Source organism: Seriola dumerili, unplaced genomic scaffold (assembly GCF_002260705.1).
Source record: "Seriola dumerili isolate Sdu_G_001 unplaced genomic scaffold, Sdu_1.0 BDQW01001124.1, whole genome shotgun sequence".
Taxonomy (NCBI): Eukaryota; Metazoa; Chordata; class Actinopteri; order Carangiformes; family Carangidae; genus Seriola; species Seriola dumerili.
Window position 1 is genome coordinate 3,977,929 of NW_019175379.1, and position 21,581 is coordinate 3,999,509.

The window sequence follows — 21,581 nt, forward strand, 5'->3', positions numbered from 1 at the left end:
CAACATAACCTGTGCAGCATACGTGTGAGGTGTGGTGTTCATTTGAAAGAATGAGTTGTTGAGGGCTGATGCTGTATAGGGAAAATGCATCAAATCAGCAGGTCAGAGTGGCCAGTTACAATGTATCATGACCTTCAATTAAATGTCAGCCACTTCTTGTATGGATAGATGCCAGTTCATTTCTCTCTCACTCTCCTATATGCATACTTGTGAGGGTCACTTCTGTTTCCCATTCAGCAGTGGGCCAGTCAGAAATGCCCTGATTGACGCCTGACTCCCAGCATCCGTTCCACCTCTTGCTTAGCGGAGCCTGTGCCAAGAGGATTAAAAATGGAGTCCTCTAGGGCCACGCCATGCCATCTGGACAGGGTTGATCTGGGAGCAGGGTTGTCAGCCAGGACTGCTGAGTGTATAAAATGCTGCATAACTACATTCAAATATGGCTTTCAGCTTTTGAGAATCATATTTTATTTAAAAAAAAAAGCATCATTTTCATGTGATTCAGTGTTCCTTTTTCACACATCGTTTTCTTTTTATATTGCTTCCTCTGAGGAGTGGAAGCAGATTATTTGTATTCATTTGATTTTTTTTTTTAATTTCTGTTGACTATTTGATTTTCACAGTCTGCTTCATATTATGAGAGAAATGGGAAACGGGTGCAATTGGGGGAGTCTTCAGTGTAAAATTCCACCATGACTTCAAATTTGTTGCTTCCTATCTTTAGATAAAGAGCCGCTTGCTGTCAAGCACTCTACTGTTATTTTGCATTTTGATGGCAATTGGTACCTGTCCTGAAAGTTTAACTACATAAAGAGAAAGGAGAGTCATGTATTCTTACAAGCAATTCTAGAAAATGTGTGAATATTCAACATCCTTTACTTGAATGAAATTAAAGTAGAGGTTTCCATTTTAACAAAAAGTGTCATTTTAAGAAAGGAAAAGAAAGGGAATTTTGTTTCTCTGTGAGTCCTGTCCATCTTCAAGACAGTTGAAATGAAATGTAGAGAGGACTAAATGCTAATGCCGCAATAACCTTTTCCATAGAGTGATGTGTGCCACCTTTGATTCCCCCACCATATCAAGGTCTAATTTTAAAGGTTAAAGCTGGTGTTTGCTCCTCAATATGCCAGGGAGAGACAAGATGACATCTGTGTTCTGCATGACCAAGTAAGGAAAGTAGCAGTGCATTAAATCATGCAAGACATGAAAATAAGAGAATTTAGGTCACCGTCAGCAACAACTGCCAGACTTCAGAGAAACCCCTAAAGTTTTGATGTTTAGATGATGTAATTCTTTCTCTGTGGTGATATCTGTTGGGAATAGAGGGGGAGGTGATGGGTTCCTTTATTAGCTCTTTCTCTTTGAGAGGCTATGGTATTAGCAGGAGCCAGCTGATGCCTGCTCTTACAACTGGATTCTCCCACCCCCCAGCCCACCCCAGGCCATTCCCCTTACACACATGCTTTATCACCTCTTTTACTGCCAGCACACATTAAGACACATTTCACAACTTCAACAATATATCCCTGTGCATGTACACATCTGCATTACTCCACCCCAGAATCCTACACTAACCTTTGCCTAATTTTAACCAGCTAACCTTAGCCAAAATTCCTAAATTCATTATAAACCCAATACTTACAAAAACCAAAACCTGGCCATAAATAAACCTCTCCTAATTTGAAGACTATACTGTTAGAGCCCCATAAATATCAACACAGGGATATTTATATATAAAACTCAATGAACTTTAGTTACCTGTATAATTCCACTTCATCTCTGGTCTTTTTTTTTGACTGCTATATTCCTAAACAATAATCTTAAAAATCCATCATGAACCTGATACAAACTCTGTTATTAACACTAATCCAAAATTTACTCTAAAAATCCATCACCTCACCATGGTTATTCTTCAATCTGTTTCTCAGACAACACCCAAAAACCATCTTTCCACTATTGCGCTTAGATCAAAGTTGAGCTGAAATTACATTTTTTTTTTTTTTCAGCTTCAATATATACAATATGCTGTGTAAATGACCTGGCCTTGTGGCCTCGATTCACTGATACTCAAAAGCACCAAATTTAACTTTTTGTTCTAAGGATGGCATCTGGTGTGTATCTGCCGGTAAGGTTGCCATTGGGTATCTACCAACTTAGATGGAGAACCAATTCACATAATTTGTTAATCTAAACTTTAATTGTAATGGTATTAGCATAAAGCAGTAATTGTCAGCTGTCTATTGCGGCGGGACTCTAACAGTAGCAGCCAGCCATTCAGTAGCCAATGACATGGAAAGTAAAGGTGTGAAAACATTAACTTTTGCACTGCAATGTGTCTATTTTGTCTACAAGCATGAAAACAAATTGCCTCACAACATGGCTCGCAGAAGCTAATAGCAAACAAATGACCCCCCCAGTGAAAAAGGGCTGGTTAATGTCATTAGGTAGGCTTCACACCCAGTAGGTAGTCAGCTGAAGCAGCTTAAACAGCTTTAAAACTTTCTGGCAAATGTCCAGATTCAGAACACTTTCGATGCTGAGAAGGTAACAACGTTACATCATGTAGCTACATTTCTTGGCTTGCAAGTCAGTTAACAGGACAAGTGTGTTTACATTACATCCCCTTTCTCTTCCTGGCTCAGCTGTCAGTCAAACGAGAATAATGAACCCCGCCACAACCACACCCTTCACTCCAACGCCCAACCTTCCACAGAACATTACTGGAAATAGCAAAGAAAATAATTTTTTTTCTTCATCCTTTCCAAGAAAAGATTAATTAACTCACTTCTGCAAAGTAGAAGTTCTCTGATTTCAGTTGGACCTAAAAGGATCCACAAGCACATGAGCTCTAGACAAAAGAAGCCTCTCCAAGTGTCTCTCCGATTTAAATATCCCTGGTGACCACAACACAGACCACTGGCTCTGCGTGTGTGTGTGTGTGTGTCATGAGGGGGGGTGGGGTGCTTGGTAGTTGGCTCTAATCTGCTTGATGAAGATCCCCCAGTGCTCAGGGGACCTGACGCGAGGGGAGGGGGGGATTTGCGCTACTGCCTTACGCCAATGCAATCACGACTGTCGCTCGCCACTGAGCCTGCAGCGCTCACAAACCCTCTCACATTCTCTCTTCCTCACTCCCTCTCTTGCTCTCCCCCTCTCTCTCCTTCACACACACACACACACTTCCTCTCTCACCCACTCTCTGATGCATGCACACACAAGCTTCTCTTCTCTCACTTCACCGCTCACTCACTCGCCCGTTTTCTCTCTCTCTCTCTCTCTCTCTCTCTCTCTCAGTCGTCATTCTGTAACCGCACGGACACACTCCACTTTGGTGTGTATTCTCCAGCTATTCTGAAGCTGTTGTCTCTGTACCTCGTGCAGCGCACACACTCACAGGCATCTGTTCTGTTTCAGCGTGGGCTCAAACTGTACACAGAGAGCGGGATAATGAAAGAAGAGCACCAAAGAGGAAAGCAGGCTGAGAGAGGGAATTAAAAGAGGAGTAAAAGCAGCAAAGGAGAGAGTCTCCTCTTGCGTAAAGGTGGGAGGACAGTTTGATTCAGTGAAGATTTGGATTAAACTGGCTACGTCTCTGCTCCAAAGTGTCCCACTAAAGGTAAGTCTATCTTTCTTTCAGCTTTTCTTGCTCTGCCTGTCACATGTACCCTGGCATTCACCTTCATAGAAATTAAACTGATTTCCAGCATTTGACCTGTCAATTGCTGTGCGCTGTTACATTTTATAGCTTGTTGACACAGCTTCACAGAACAGGAGGAGCTTTATTCGATTATCGGTATAGTTCCCTCTGCAAACACAGTTGAGCCAATTATTTCCAACAGCTGGTTAAGTGTGATGACATGTGGCTCAGCCATGTCCTTGACAATCTTTAAACCAAAGGAGTTGTAGGAAACAACACTGCTGTTTAAGTCAGACGAGCGCGGACACTTAGGCAGTTGTGCACTCTCTCTTGGGCTTTCTATCATAGCTTGTAGAATCAAATGAGAATTCAGTAAGTGTCTATTACAGCAGATTGGTTCACATGTCAAGCAACACTTCACTCTGGATGTTGCTGACCCCATTTGAGTTATTTCAGTTCATCTGCATATGAAAGGCTATGTAGCTTTTCAACTCTGTGTTGGAGAGTGTTCAACACTGATTATCACACCATGGCACGTTAAGTGGTTGTGGCAAGTTGATCTAAGCTGTGTTTAAATAAGGTAGCAAACCACCTACATTTTCTTTACCATGTTTCATTTTCTTCTTATACAAATTTAAATGAAAAGGGGAATAATATTAATTGATAGTCTACTCTAGATGGAGATGACAGCTTCAAGGACAAGAAAATGTGTCCAGTTTAAATGCAACAGAGAGTGTAGTATCTGTTTACACGGTGCAGTGCTAATAAAACAATGTTTTCAGTGGAGAGTTAGGGCGCGCAGGGTCTGATGGCTCAATCACAGGCTTGGGATTATTCCTTTTGTTTGCACACAGTGTATATCAGCAATATTATTAGTGGGTAAGACCATTCTTGTGGTGTGGAGAGGGATTAGAGAGAACAATCTGAGAGGATATCAAAGAGGCTTCACAGAATCTGATTTGCTGAGAAACATGGGATCACAGATGCAACCTTGCCCCCCATTCCGCAGGAGCAGATGCTTATTCGGATGAGCCAGAAAGAAAATATAAGGACACAAAATATAGAAATGTACCCCTGAGCGATGCTGTGCTACATCAGCTATGAACTTTGATTTGAACATTTGATTGTTGCATCAGCAGCCCCACTGCAAGTTGTTATAACATCAAATTTGCATCTCCTCAAACATTCCAAGTCACAGTGATCACAAGTACTCTGTTGCATCGAACGCATCTAGCATCTGAGTAACAGGCAGCCACATGGACTGAGACAGACAATGACTATTGCCACTTTATGGACTTAAGAACCAATGAGCTCACTATTATTAGACGAGGCAAACTGCAGATTACTCATTTCCCATCCTCAGTATTTGTGTAACATTATTTCAGTCTGACTGAAGAGATTCCTTGTGAAATCTAGCACCGCTTTTCAAAGTCAATCCCATCTTCACTTACAGATTAGATTAAAAAAAAAATAAGCTCTTGCCTTCTACTACTTTAAGCACATCTAATGTTACTCACTTCAGTGTCAGAGGAACCGAGTCCTCTTATCAGCATGCAGCTGAAAACACCTGCTTTGGAATAATCAAATTACGATCCAAGGAGTCAGGAAAAGAGGAGCTGGACACTGAGTACACAGAGGCTACTGTGCAGAAAATGAGCATTCAGGGAATGCAGCCACCAACCACTCAGGTATTATAACTGCATTAGAGGGGATAAATGAAGAGACATGCAATATACTTGCGGTATATTAAGTGATGACACTGATACTACCTGTTTTAGGTGCATTTCTTGACAATTTCATAATAATTCCACTTATCTAGTGACAGGGTTCAGTGCGAGGGCAGGAAAACAGCAGCCTATCATATTGTGTTATATTGAACACCATTATACCAGACTGCCCAGTTTCACACTGTACCACATTGCCTTGTGTTTACACAGATTTAATCAAGTCTCAGTTCTTCTTGGCCAATGAAATTATTTGAGCGTGTGCAGCTTTTAACTAGCACATTTGATTGTATAACTCTGCCATCAAGTTTAATTGGTTTTTAGGATTAATGATTAATTCAATACCTTGTGCCAAAAAAATAAGATGGATTTTCGCTATAAGCTCATATATTACCCTGTATTAAGTGATTGTGTTTGATTCACTCTGTGACCGATGTGAATCAGTTCATATCTGTTTCTTAAATTTCTATCTTTAAATGCACATGCACGACCAGAGGAAACCTGATATGACCAAAGCAAAACATGATGTTATCAATCACCTTCATGGTCTGACAGATACACATTGACCACAGCAGGATACCAAAACCACTTGCCAGGGTGAACATTAAGTCGACCCGCTCCTTATGCCTTTCTCTATTCTCAACAGTGTCCATGTAAATTTAATGGTAAGACTGAGTGCTCTGCGGTAAATTTAAGCACATGTCCACTTGGCTGTCATCATACCATCGCATCTGCTGCACTGTTTGATTAGGGTGAGTTTTTATTTATGGATAGTCCGTAGCCTTTACCGTAAGCAGAATTACAGTGATCAGTCATCCGGATATGCCACCTATCATCGCGTTTTGAAGTAAGTGTCCATCAAGAGCCTTGGGCTTAAATAGAATCAATACTTGAGATTATTTGGAGTCTCCAGACTCTCCTTACCTTGGGCTCTTCAATCTCCACCCCCACTCAATGGACTCATTTTGACATCATTCCGCTCTAAATGAGGTGTGTCCAAGTGTGCATATGTGAATCTATGTGTCTGTCTGTGTCTGACTGTGTGCGTGTGTGCGTGAAAAGTGAAAGTGTGTCCGTCTGTATTCATTTCTGTAGCAGTATAAGATGTAATAGGCTAAATGGCAGAAGCTTGCTTGCTTGCTAATCAGACAGTAAATTTGGTTGTTCTGTCCGCAGTTTCAAGGCCAATCTCAGATGAAACTATTGTACTTGTATGAACGTGCTTTGTGTCAGGCAGCAATTTCTCTCACAGCGAGCAACACTCAGACAAGACCCCTGCAGACCTCTAAGAGAAGGTTCTCCCCGGCTCTCAGACAATCATCAGCAAGGGTCCTAAACATCTCAAATTAAAGTCTTGCAGTGATGGATGACGCTCAGTCTTCAGGAGATATTGTGCACGCTTCTGCTGTGAATGATGGGCAACTCCTCCTTACTCTACTTAGCAATTATTTATATAGATTTGTCTCCGTTCGTTTGTCAGTTTTTTGGACATGGCATTTCTTCCTCTCTGTGGTAGAAATACCCCGCAGAGGTTAAACCTCAGAGTTTCTGCAGCCTGCTGGTGCCAAGGCTTTTCTGGAAAGCAAACAAATATAACCTTCCTTGTGGTAAATGTGTGTTGTTTGAAGTAGCAGTGAAAATAGAAGTAGGAAGGATGCAGTTACCTGAAGATACAATTTTATATCGAGGACAACTGCTCTGCCCTATAAACATACAAAACAGTGAGGTGCTCTGTGTGAGATAAAAGGTGAGGTGAGTCCTCTGAGACTTGACTGCGAAAAGTTTGAACATTGATTTTATTCTTTTATTTATTTTATTTTTTTTGAAGCTTCATTGACATTGCCAAGCTGCTTGGCTTAGCTTTTTACAAATCCCCTTACATGAATTTCCATTCACATCCATTTCACTTAAAGATATTTTCAGGAAACTCCAAAGTGAGGTCAGTAGATTGTTTCTCCTTTTATTAGAGTACTTTATTAACTTCCATTCATTCATTCATGTTTAGAATACTGTAGAGGAAAGTCTTAAAATAGCCCAAAGAGACCTTGGGGCCTTGGTGCCTTTGAATACATTTGTGCCAACCCTTTGAAAAATCCAAAACACATTCTCAGCCAACAATGGTCAGGAACAGTTGTGGTCATAAAAATCACTGGAGGCCATGCACAGGCACAAGTACAAGTACAAGAGGATGATGGAGGGTGTTTCATTGCCAATGTGCTTACGCTACTATTTACAAAGCTGTTCTTTGTCGTGTCTATATATTCCGCAAACATTGAATAAAGGGTTTCAATTGCTTACCCGTTTCAGAAAAACAGGCAATTAGCAGGTTATATACGTAATCCCCATCCTTTGCATTTGTAATGAAATGCTTTCGATGTGACACACATTTAATCATCAGGATCCATCCAAACAATAAGCAGTCATCTCAGGCTGGACTTGACTCTATAACCTTAAACACAACCTCACCAGCCCCCAATGGCAACTTGGGAAAGATTTCCTGTCACACAGGTGAATGACTATTAGTTTACTGACCCTAGAGGTAGAGGGAGATTGTAATGATTTCTAGAGATGGTGCTTGGGGGCCTTTCATTATAGGGGCTGAGCAGCACTGGAGCACTCCTGCAGGAAAGTGCGAGTTAGAAATAGATATAGAATACTCCATTTTGGTGAATTGATTAAATCTTGAAGAGTACTCCAAGACCATTAACATGACTTTTATTTTTTAAAGACAATTGATTTGAGGAATCAATAAAATTCATGTGTTTATTTTCACTTGAGTTGGGCTTCAGTCTAAGATGACCACCAAGATACAGTTCCATTTATGGAGGTTGGCATGGTGGCTGCAACTAATGATAATTTTGATTGTCAATGAATCAGTTGATTAGTTTTTTAATGACATTATTAATCATTTAGTCTTCTAGAAACTTTCACCAATTGAATGAGAGATTTTAGAGCCTTGCTTAATAAATGACTTAAACAGCAGATTATCAAAAATTATTTTTATGTCATTTGGCAAATCCATCATATCATGGGTACCTTCATCTTTTAAAATATTTCTTTAGATTTTCCGACAAATGTACCTGTCCAAACAGAAATAGTAATCATGAACTTTCCCTTTAACAATGTATTAAGTTGAGCAAGTAAAATGAAAGGTGTGAAAATTTAGTAAGGTAAGGTTTAATATAACACCCCAGTTATCAACGCCACCACAGTCACAACATCTTATTACTGCTAAAAATATACTCTCCTGGATATAAAATATCTGAAGTATAAAGCAGCGGTTGTGTTGCTCACCTGTCTAGTAGCGACAGTGTTTCCCTTTTCCTCTTTTCAAGAGCCTCTGCAATTAATTCTTTCCTCTACTGTATGCCACATAAAATTTTCACTTTTATTCATCCACGTCAAAACTCATCTTCATTTCATTAAAAGAAAATGTGCTCCTTAAATCACATCATTTCCCAGTGCAGCAGACACCACCTTCCTGTGAAGTACCTCTCACAAAGTATAACATTTCACATTTTGCTTAACACGCTTGAGCAAGCCATCCTCCCTAGCATATAGACTAGTTTAAATGCAACCAGTGCAGCATAAATGTTTTAGTCTATATCCCATCTGTTCAGTAATACCATCACCGTATCTTACACCACATCTTGTAACATTTCAGTCTTGGATACCATGGTGCATACTGTAGAAGGTAACCTATTCTAAAAAGGCATTTTAAGAGGAAGGAAAACTCTCCTCCATACAATTTACAATATCTGAGGTGTAATTCCAAGTCTGTGTGCATGGAATGGCTTGTGTAGGTGCTGAAGTTTAATTTGAAATATTTACCCGTGGAAGTTGCTCCTTCTGGTATCTCCTGCTTTTATCGTTATCATGGCAGAGAGGAAAATTACATCATAACTTACTGGAGTAGAACAGAGGCTGAGCTAGCACAGCAGCAGGCAGTCGTTTGATATGAGAGAATGGGAGCTAACCACAAAACCCTGTCGCACTTACCCATGAAATATCAGTCTCATTTATATTATTATCATGCTCTGAGTCTATACAAGGTTTAGACTGCCAGTCATGTCACCTGCTGCTGATATGATGAAGGTTCCACTCTGTGACCACAGAAAAGTCTGTTAAATATGCCATGGTACTTTATTGACTTTGCTCTTTTTACTGATTCCTTTAATAATAGTGGACTGTGGCTTTTGCAATAAACTTTATCTTACTCTTCATTTAAAAACCAAGATGTAGCACAAACCCTCTTCAGATATAGGCAGCAGAGAGAGCTGCTGATGGTGTTAGCGATAGTTAGCTAGACCTGTATGTTTTATGTATTTTTACATGATCAAATATGCATTTTCATAATGACATTTTTGCAAACTTCAAACCCTGACAAGAAGAAATCTATCAATCAATCTAGTCAAAAACTTTTGTTGCAGCAGAAGAATCAAACTCTCCTCTGTGGTCTTAGATGAGAGCATAAGGACAACGAAACACTGCATTCATTCATGCTTATCTTCAAACAAATGCCTCAGTGGAAAATGTCATTGAGGAGATAGGGGGACATTGTCATCTGTTTCTTAGTTTACTATTCAGAAGAGTGCCCATTTAACATAAAATTACCCATTCACTCCCCCTCACACCTAAATCACTGTGACTCTTAAGGACATCTTTTTTGTGTACAGGGTTTTTGACTTAACAGCTTACCATTTCAAACAGGGCTGGTCCTTATGCCTTATATAAACCATGAACTCGGGGAGTGATAAAGCATTGCACTTCTTCGATTAAATAGAATAAGAAATCATCTTGACAGACCCCAGGATCTTGGCCTGGGTGAGCCTTCTTATGAGCAAGACTTCCTCAAGGTCAGCATGATCGTACTTTCCTCAGTGTGTGCAGTGCCTGTGATGAATAGGACGAGGTGTAAGGGGGAGAGGAAGTGAGGCCTGAGGAAGGGGGGCCTAAGATTCAGTGGGGGTTAATGTATTGTGTTTACCTGTAAAGAGAGACTGCCGAGAGTTGGGTGTTACTCAGTTGTGACTAAGATTAAAGAGACAACAGGAGCCCAGTGCCTTTTTAATTAATGTCACAAGTTTCCGAGGAAGACATAAAACTTTGGATAATCCACACCACAAAATCAAACAAGTCACAGGACTTAATGAAAAAATAAAGTCTAAAAAACATCCTTGTTTGTGGTAACTTTAAATAAATTTTAATTACTTTATTATTTGAGGACTCAACTGTAATGGAAAAAACTGTTTTCCTCCATTTCATGTAACGTTTTCTTTTAAATCGGACTGGATGTTCTCTTTAATGTATGAACAAACCGTATGAACTGATCTCCGCAAATAAATGTACACTTAATGATTAAGCAAGATAAACATACTTTGTACCCTGGATGAAAGTTGAACTGTCTTCTTAAACATGTGTATTTAATAGTCACTGTATAAAACAGCTAAGTTAGAGATTGGAGGGTTGTCCAGACTCTTGATACCGTTGTGGTGGAGAGAGACTGCACCCTATTTGGCCAAATAGTAATGTGTTGATCTTTGCCTCTGCTTATGATCATTGTGTTGATTGCTGTTTGTTCATTCTAATTTGACATATTGTTCAGTAATAAATCTTTGAATCTCGACAGACTCATTGTTGTCTGCTTTCCTCACCTTAGAGCAAAATTGCCTCTACATCAACAAAACAAATAATTTTAGATCTGTAACTCCCAACACTTGACAAAAATAAAAGTTTATGAATTAATTACTATGTTTTATTTATTCATCAAAATGTTTATCAACTTTATTTAAGGTTACATAGACTGAGGTTGGGATTTCACTGATTTTTAAAATGAAAAACTCTCAAAATAAAAGTTACAGTACAGCTTTAAGATAAGCGTTGCATTGAGGAGGCGTTCTTCAAAAGTGCAGACTGCAATATTTAATATCTGTAACACAATCCACAGAGTACTATTCAAAATTCAACATATTGTGCCAACAGAAAGTCTAATGAGTTTGATTTGGTGATAAGAGAGTCTGAAAGCTATCCAAAGATAGTCTATTCAGCACAGTGAAATAGGCAGAGGAATGTCATAGATAATTTATGTTTTTGGATTGCTGTTGTCTCAAGTGGTTGTTTTTTAGTAAAATTTCCCAGGTTAGCTTGACAGTATTTTTCCACACCTCAAAGTATGTTGAGTAGCAACACTGGACTATTCACACAAGTATAGCCAAAATATTATGCATCACACAAAGCCAGAAATATGTTTCTAGTGTGCTTCAAAGAAAAGAAAAAGGCGAGAATGGCATTTTAAAAGGAGAGGACTGGAACAAACCGAGTCTGGACTTTGACAATCAAATGCTTTGGTCAGTGCAACAGACAGATAAAATGTGGCAACAGCGTCAAACAGTCCCACTTGCCTTGAAAAAACTAGTTGGTATAACTGGTGCTATGGCCCCAACGTGCAACTGAACAGAACGGGGAAAAAAAACAAAAAAAAAAACGACAAGTCTTGATTTAGTCAGTGGGGTAGGACTTTTCATATTGACTTGTCAGATGAATGTGTTGGTTTATTTGCTTTTGTATCTGCATACTTGGAACGCCAGTATGCATGGGTTAGCCCATGCAGATGGTGATGTTTACACAGGTGCTGCACTGCATTCTATATCCTGTATCTAAAATTATCAGGTGCTGGATGCACCAAGCAATTTTAAAAACATATTAAGTCTGACAATGTAACCTTCATAGGCTCCCACAGAATCAGCCTGTATTTTATGCTAATGCCTGGGGCAAAAGTTAAATTCATCAAAAGTAGGACATATGGAACCTTGAATCCAGCACTACATGACAAAATGAAAACTAACCACCTTTATAAAGTTTTCTATATGACAGGTGGCTGGTGATATGTTTTGACTTTATTCATAGTGTGCTATTATGTTTGGCATAATAAGTACATGATACTGCAGTTATACCTGGATTGATCCACTGAAGTAAACATCTGTGCCTTTAATCATTAATGCGCATGATGTGAAGACTGCTGTATGAATATTGTAGTAACCTAACAGAATGGTTGGTTTTCCTAGTTTAAAGTACTATTAAAATGGATGCACAATCACAGGAGTGCCCATTGTTCTTACTAAACCTCCACAGGCTGTGTTTTACTTTTCTTCATCAGAGCAGAACAATGAGTCAGAGGAAAGCAAAATTCAAGACAAAACCCCAAAGGCTTGGGGCTTTGTATTTGACAGCTGTGACCTACCCCGCTGAGTTTTGCTGATGAGCAAGAGTCCTTTGACTTCATGGTGTAGAGCATAAACAACAATGTGCCCAGTCACCCTTGTGCAAGCAAGGCCTTCGCCAGCCCCATCACTGATTGTCTATAAAATCTCCTGGACTTAAAGATCTATCATCTTTCTTATATAGAGCCATAAATCACTCTGGTTATGTTTTGGGAAAAATCTTAACTTTAAATGGTTAGGTTTTTTAATTCAGTTTAAATTAAGGAGTTGAGAAGCAATCTGCTACAGTAACAATTATGGATGTATTGTCTTTGTTTGATTCCAAAGAACAGTGATAATGAACAAATTAGATGCATCTAGGAAAGTATGAGTGTGCATCTGTTAGTGATTCAAAACTGTCAACATTATATTTTTAAAAAGTTATTTTTAGTTCACTCTAAACCAAAACTGTCTGAAGAAAACAATGCTTCCTGTTGTACTATGCAGAACTCTGATGGCTAATGCATTCTGCCACGTGGCGCATTTACTCTTTAATGCATTCAATACACAAAGCTCTTCAGAGATCTGTGGTGTACTGATATTGTGACATCGAGCTAACAAGTCAAGGTTAGTGAATAAAATAAAATACATAAAATTGTATGCTGTACACGTTACTAGAAAAGGATAAATTAAAGAAAAGGTAGCACAACTACAAGTCGTTGTATATATAAACCGCTGTTCCAACAGAACTTTTACATTCAGTATAGTGATTTACTTTGTTTGCTTCACTCCTGCAGAAAACCATTTACCTTTCACCTTGAAGAAATATAATTAAAACACACTGGAGATGTCTTTGGTCGAGTGATGATTAAGTCTCCACATGCATCTGATGGCATAACATTTAGATATACAAACTATTTGTGATAACTGTGCAGAAGAGAATGAAAAATACAAATAACTGAGACATGTGACTCATTCAAGAAACACATGGATGATCCATTATCTTATATGAGCATGAATTACGTAATTAACATTTGCTCTGGGGAAATCATGATTTGAGGCTTGAAGCTGCTGGAAAAAATGAAGCGTGTGGTGTCGTCACATTCGACAGATGATGTCTCGCAGTAGCTGCTCATCAGCCCTTAATCAATTTTTTTTTCCTCAGTTTAATTTTTTTTTTTCCCCACTTATACAGCAGGGTCTCTTACTGGGACAAGATAGCCTGTTCTAGTAATGTATAATATACCAATATACTAACCTTGTGCATGTTGCAGCATTTCATCTATGCTCTATTCAACAGGATCCCAAATGAATGTGATTAATTTACTAGAAAATTATTAGCATTTAAGATTATTTATCTATTATTAAACATTACATATGTGGAGATAGGGGCTGAAGTCAGAATAATAAAGACAATGTTACTTGAAACAAAAGGTGAAAAGGATTTTCCCCATATTTCATTTCAGTATCAGATTACCTGAGCATATTTTATAGCCTACAATAAGAAGAGCTTTGAAAGAAAACCTTATAGAATTTTTTTTATTTTTTATATTCACTTCAGCTCACAGAATTATGGATAAACAACTTTGATTTTCTGTGGAAGATTTTCCTCTTTAAGAAATACACATTAACCTGCTCCACTTTAAATACATAGCAATAGCTTTTGAAAGTTTACTTGCTAACTGGAACTGAATAATGTAGAAGAAAAAAAACGCAGTATGTGAAGTTATTCATAAGCCTTTTATAGCCATTGTCAGCATTAGACTCCATCTATTCAATATTTCAATACAGCTTGCGAAGAATAAAGTACAAATGGAAAGAAGCGAGTGAGAAAGTTCCACCCTATGGGACTTTTTGGGCCAGTATTGTTGCAACAGACCAAAGATATTGCATACTATCTGAAATACAGAATAATCCTTTCTAAAACTCAACCAGTACCATGAGAGAGGTGCTTCCATTTCTATTTCTAAATGCAATAAAGGCTTTTTTACAAATATTTTGCTATCTCAAATTCAGCAGTGAATATTTTGACTGTTAAATACATGAGTTTCTATTGTTAGACATGTCAGCAATGTTTTTTTTTTGTTTAGTTTTTTTTTTTAAAGAGTGGCTCTCACTTCTTCTTAACTTAACAACACAACAAACACACACACACGCGCACACACACACACACACACACACACACACACACACACAATGGCAAATAGAGCTTTTAAAACTGAGGAAACAAAGTGGCACAGACAGACCATCAGAGCAAAGGAAGCCCTTGTGTTTATGAGCAGGCAAAGCATTAACTTCTGTACTCTTTACTTTTCCACTTGGTGCAGGGGACAAATAGATTCCATTTTGTTCCCATCAGTGTGAGCCATGAAACCCCAGTGCACCATCCACAAATCTTCTTTACCCCAATTTTGTATGCTATACCATTATGCACCATTGACCCAGTGAGACAGAGCCATTACAGAAAAGACTAATTCTTAATCTAGGATATTGCTTTCTCATTATTCTCTCTCCCTCTGGCCTCTTGCGTGATAACTGTTTGATTGAGGCAGTTATGTCACTTGAGAGCCTGAAAGAGCCCACCTTTTAATATTACCTGGCTGACTGATTATACCAGCAGTGCTTGAGGCTAATAATGTTGGACTGTGATGCTTGATTACAAATGCTGCTGGGTCCTCTGTGACAAAGTAGCCCCAAGAATTCCCAAATATTAAATCAATAAATAACGCAAATTAATTATCCCAAACACCACAAACTGGATATCATCGCCAATTAATTTTTAGTGGTAAGCACCCACCGATACTCCTTACCTTATTCGTTTGAATCCAGTGTAGGCTATATAGGTTGCATTGTAGGCATGAGATGTTATAGCAGCTGCTTTTCAAAACTGTAAGTTCTATGTTGCATCATTTGTCTGCAGTGAAAACTAGAATGTGGAGCACAAAAAAGTAGCAGTCCACTTCAGTGAAATGAAGAGACTGTCATACCTTCAAGAATGCTTTGATTAAACTCTCTGGGAATAGTGCTCGTGTCACATTAATTAAGAGCTGAAAAACACTGGTGCTTAAGTAGTTTTCTGAATGCCTTTGAGGTCAGACCACTCCACTTTAATAGTGAGGCTCAGTTGAGGGTCCATTAGATTATCTGTGATTTGAGATGGGGGGGCTTGACAGCCTAAAAAGGAATCTCAGGAAGGGGGAGAGCCGTCAAACTGTTTGGAGACGAAAAACTCTCAAAGGGGCAGGTTATCAGACAATAAATAAAGATGAATGCTGTAGCTTGTTATTTACTTCTAAAATCTCTTTTCAATGTCAGACAAGCGTCAGACTTATGGGCCATGCAGTTACACTGAGCGAGAAGACTAGTGTGCTGGATATAAAATAAAAAAAATACTTCCTTCTAATTGAAAGCACATCACCCTTGCCATTCCTAATGTTCTCTGTCAGCTTTGTGCCTCATATTGTTTTCAGTAATCACAGCCAGATGACAGCAGGCAGTGGAGGTGGCAAATAAATGAGATCACAACCGTTTCAAAACTATAATCCCATAGAACATCCACCTCAAAGTCACTGAGTCTCAAAGTGACTCCTCTCCTATTTGCACAAAAGGTTTCACAGGTTAAAGTGGACCATTTTTGCTGGCAAGAGAGTAATATTGCCCAGCAGTACAGAGTGCGTAGCTGCAAACATCAATAGCTCGCAGTGCCGATTGCTAAAGGGAGGAAGATGAGATTCCATGAGGCGTATCATTTATATCACATACTGTGGTCACTGAGGGCTGCCTAAGGCAAAATCCTAAACACAATTCTCTTCTGCTTGCACTCTTTTGATCTGCATTAATTAATTAGATAATTATTACACTGAATTTCTAGTGTGCACAATGTGCATAATGGCCCATTAGTTTGAGGTGATGAGATTGGACCGCTGAGTTTCTAACACTCGAAGTCTATGAAAAGCTTTAAGGAAATGTTTACCATTTTGCTTGTCACTACTCTTACACCCGGCACACTGAAACGCCACATTCATTTTCAAACTCTAAGGGACATGGAGATGCACACATACATACTCAGATGCACATGGCTATTAGGCTAGCACATACACACATGGAAAACACAGACAGCCATTAGCATAACCAATGTGACGATCATAGCTATACATCAGTGAGTTCCAACCCTAATGCTTTTTGAGTTTCTCTTTGCCGTGATAATGAGGCTCAGCTTAATGCGACTGTGTGCCTAATAACCCATAACTCCGTGAAAAAAAATATTTGTTTTTGTCTCTCTCTTTCTAGTTTTATTTTGCAGCACAGCTGAGCAGAAAATGGACAACATGTAGGAGAAAATGAAGGACGCATTTAAAGCAAGGTTAAAACAGAGCAAGTTGAGGAGGAGTTGAGGTTGACTGGAGGCCACAGCTTGGTAACCTGTCTAAGGTTGATTCACTCCCACCCCCTCTCCCCTTGACAGAGACTGGAGACCAGAGAGTTCAACTGCATCATTTTAGGTTCACTGACTTGGCAAAATCTACTGTTTAATGAAATTAGGTCCAGAGTGCTTCGTCGGGAGGTTTCATTTCAAGGACATAACTCCAATAAAGGAGAAATTAGCCCAGTTATGTTACAGATATGATATTTCTGTTCAGGGTTCCACCTAAATTTTATTTTTGCATTTATTTTCCATTAAAAAATAAAAGATGTTCTGTCTGTTCAAGGGCATTCTGCATCCAGATTAGACATAACACACATCACTGAACAGGATGATGGACAAATCAACTTAATGCATCTACACATTAAAGTATCATGGCTTTAAGAAGAATACTTTAAAAAGCACAGCTGACCCAAGTAGACCCAAATCAATTGTCAACAATTATGTGAGGTATGGGTGATGGCTGGTAACAGCCAATTTTCCTGTTATTTAAAAGAAATTATGCAGTACACTTAGTGGAAATTTCCAGTAGATTTTCTGATAATGTGACAGCCAAAAAAAGACAACAAAAAGAAGTAAAAAAGATCATCAAAACATGGGTTTTTTGTAGGGCTGATAAACAGGAGGAGACAGCTAAAACAATGTGGCAAAGAAAGGGCATTACAGCAGATGCAAAATGGACACTGCACTTAAAGTGAAAACAACATCAGGCTCCTGGCAACGTGGACTCTTTCAAGTCTCAGCCAAGATCTCAGCCCTGTTCTAATACTACTGACAATGCAAAAATCTCAGGACTTATTTGTCCTGAGGTAAACTGCCCTTAAATAGATTAGCTACCTTGCATATATGCAGTCTTTATTTAGCAAGCAAACATGTGTTCTGTTTATTTTCTGTGATACATGCTGTTGAGAGTCCTATTTTTATTTCTGTGACAAAGACAGAGGTATGAAGAGACAATAGTGCGATGTAAAACCTTTAACCATTCTTGATATGAGTTTCACAATGCTGAACCACAGGCTTTGATTACACAGGAGAATTACCACTCCAATTAGACATGACTGCAATATAGCATCTATTCATTTGACTTTGGCACATCTTATTGTATATTCAGAACGCTGTAGGATACAGAAAGTGCTTGACATGATGAAACTGGGGTTAAACAGTCCATAGACTTTGAATTTCCTGTATCACAAGCTAAAAGTTCAAAATACCTCTCCCTGTTGTCAAGTTTTAAATTAAGTACTGAATCAGACTGAAGATTACAGTGTCGATCAGTATTTTTTTAGAAATTAAAATACACAAGGAGAAACTGTTGAATAGTCCTTGCTTTCGACATCTATGTAAAAAAAACAGTGTATAATTCAAACATTTAACTGTGCAATGACCTCAGTCCAGTATGCTAGCCTGTTAAATAAGTTCACATGAACACTCTTGGCACTTTCACTGTTACAGTCTGCTGAAAAGACTCATGCAGTCCTTACTTTTTGCTCTTGTGATCACACACTGTTCCCTACATATTTGTTCCTTTGACTCAGATGTCAAAGGAGAGGGCACACACTTTTCGAAGGGTACATAAACGATATGTGAAAATCGTTACAAAAGGACTTCAACATAACACACAGGTCTTCATGATTTCATTTGATTCCTCGAAGACACAAATTTGGCGTGCAGACATTCTGACACTTTAAGCTGAGAGGAATCGATTTGCAGAAGAGCTATTTGTTTAAGTATCCGCAGTGCAACCTCCATACATAATCTAAAATCTATCAAAAAGGTACAGTGTAGAACATGTATCTAATTCTCAATCACATAATTAGAGCAAGACCAGCAAGGCTGCAAGAGTACAAATCTGAGTTATAATGGACGTTTATCAGTTCATCAGCCAGGCAAGTCATCCACCAAAGACCCAATGGATATTTCACCCTGGCTGCAGCTATATAAAAAAAACTGCACACTATATATTTAATTAAACTGGCCTGTGATGTATATTTTTATTAACTTATCTTTAATGCCTGTAATGTATCCAGAGCTCACACTGACACTAAAGAGGTGTTTTAAAGGATTTTTTTTTTTTTTAATGTGGTTTGGGTCTATATTCTTACTCTCGTATTAATTACGGTCACGCCGGGCAAGCGACAGGAGCACTCGCAATCAGATAGGTCTAACACAATTATCTAAAAACCTTTACTTGGAAGAGACACTGAAAGTAAACATATTCATAGTCTGTTACAACTGCTCACTGTATTATATAGGTGTATGATGCATAATTACTTTAAGTAAAGTGGTAAAGTGGAGTAAGGAAGTCATTCTGAAAGATCTATTGGTCAATTACAATAGGTTTGGCAATAATTTTTACTACTATTGTTAAAAGGTCCTAAATGATGAATCTGCAGTAGAAGTTTGCAGCAACAGAATATCCTTATCCTCCTGAGTGACATGTGAGCTTGTATACCCATCTGATTTATGCTCATCTTTATTGACAGTAATGCATGGGGTTATAGGTCAGGGTCATGCCTCTTTTCAATATGTTGCAGGTCCCAGGGTGTGTCGGTGTTCCTGCAATAAAATGTCACACATCTGATCCATGCAACACTCAGTATAAGTCTTCTGTCAGACAGAGTAATTGTGAAAACACTGAACCTAGGTACACACTGATTAACAACTCTGTATAATAATTTTACATGTTACTGTGTTTCTCCTTGTGCCAGGATTGTGTGGAATCCCTGCAGTTATTCTGCATCTTTGTTATCATTTGTTGCAAAAGATGTAGTCGAACAATGGCAAAACCTGTGGAGTTAGATATCTTGACTGTCAAAATATGGACAGACTCCATACTCCATACTATTAACTATTATACTACAAACTGTATACTATTAGTCAACACATCAATTCTATCACTCTTTGCAGCTGCAAATATAATGTATTGATATTGGAAAACATTCTATAAAGTCCTGTATTACATTGTTTAACATGCAACTATTTTTAAACTATTTTTTGTACTTTCATGAACATACTTTTGTTCACATATTGATATTCAAATAATTAATAAAATTGAATAGACAGAGTGAGATGGTGTAAGTTAGCAAAGGGGTTTTCTACCTGCGAAATTCAAAGATTTGTATATTCCATTTAGAGTGGATGGGAAGTTCTGCAGCAGAATAATTGTCATCTCCTTATCCTCTGTTTGATGTTCATCCATTTGATGTAGACTACTGAATCCATTCGAGACATTAAATAATTAAGCAGACCATACCGATTTAAAAATTCCTCATCATTTATTCTAAATGCTTATTGGACTACAGCAGATATGCTTTCACACGTAATTATCAGCAGAAATGATTAAAATGTTTGTATAAACCCATTTCTCTTTCTAAAGGAAAGCTCAACACGAGTATAGCAATATAGATTATTGAAATATTGTCACATGCTGAAAAAAACTAATTTAATACATTAACTGTGTGCAAACTTCAGAGGTTTATCTTTGACAAGATGAAATTCTATGAGTTATTCCTTTTAATTCAGTGTTTCTACATGTTGCTTTGAATCTTACCATAATGTAATAATGTTCATAGCGTATAGTGTTATTTCCACTGGTACTTGATTACCAAAGAATAAGCGAGTGCCGACATTTGACGGCAGTTATCGGATGCTCAAATCATTAACCTTGTCAATGTCTTTGCACTGTATTTAACAATCATACTGTGTATATTTGAGAGCAAAGAAGAGACTTTCCCGTTCTTTCTAACGTCTATATAGACATTCAAGAACTGTGAAAACAAAAAAGATGTGAGGCTAAAATCCATGATGCCAGTTCTGCTGGAAAGAAATCAGCACCACAGACAGCGGCAGAGAAGGAAAAAGGCTGGGCTTGAAGTTTCCTGTAATCCCTCTTATTTAAGATTAAATAAATAAATAAAAACATGTTGCACCAGGAAACTGCCAGACAAATAACTTTTACAATTAAAATGTCATTTGTACTTTTGTTAAGTAGTAGTAGCCATCTCACATGCACTATCTAGTAGTAAGTAAGCTCTTGTTACTGTACAGGGAGACCCTGATTAGTGTTCCCTCTACTTTATCTCTTATTCCGAAGCTGCTGAATGGCAGGTAAATGTCAAAATGGTAAATGAAACATTAAATCCACTTTTTATATTCCAGCAACACACAGACAGCAGTTTGTCAGCAGAGACTGTAAAATGTATAATTAGCCTCAGTTGAGAGAGCCTTCTTGCACTTAAGCATTTATCAGTTATCTAGCAGCCTGAATAGCAACCGTAGAGTTGAGACTACTCAGGTCTTTGACTCTCCTTTGTTTTAAAAGAAAATGTCAAGATGTTTTGAGGACCATCCTATTCAAACAACATTGCAGAGATTAAAAAGAGTGATTTTCACAGCATAACAAAATTCACCACATCCCCAACTAAAGATTTTTTTTTTTCCCCTCACATAACTTTGCGTGTTATTCTTTCACAGGACAGATTAAATTTCTGTCAGCTTCACAAAAAACTGGTAAACAGAAAGCTGAAAATAGTTCTATTAGTTTCTTAGGGAAGTAAACAGAATTGAGCATGTAACATTGAGTAAAATAGGCTCCCACA

At 38.3% G+C, this 21,581-nt stretch overlaps 1 protein-coding gene across 1 annotated transcript in view; it reads left to right on the forward strand.

The window, feature by feature from the left end:
* The first annotated feature begins 3,592 nt into the window (after window positions 1-3,592).
* Window positions 3,593-21,581, forward strand: part of LOC111237822 (cadherin-12-like) — a 90,357-nt gene continuing 72,368 nt past the window's right edge. The window contains exon 1 of the mRNA XM_022767081.1: window positions 3,593-3,616. The gene's annotated coding sequence lies outside the window, so the exon portion shown is untranslated. The remainder of the gene's footprint in view (window positions 3,617-21,581) is intronic.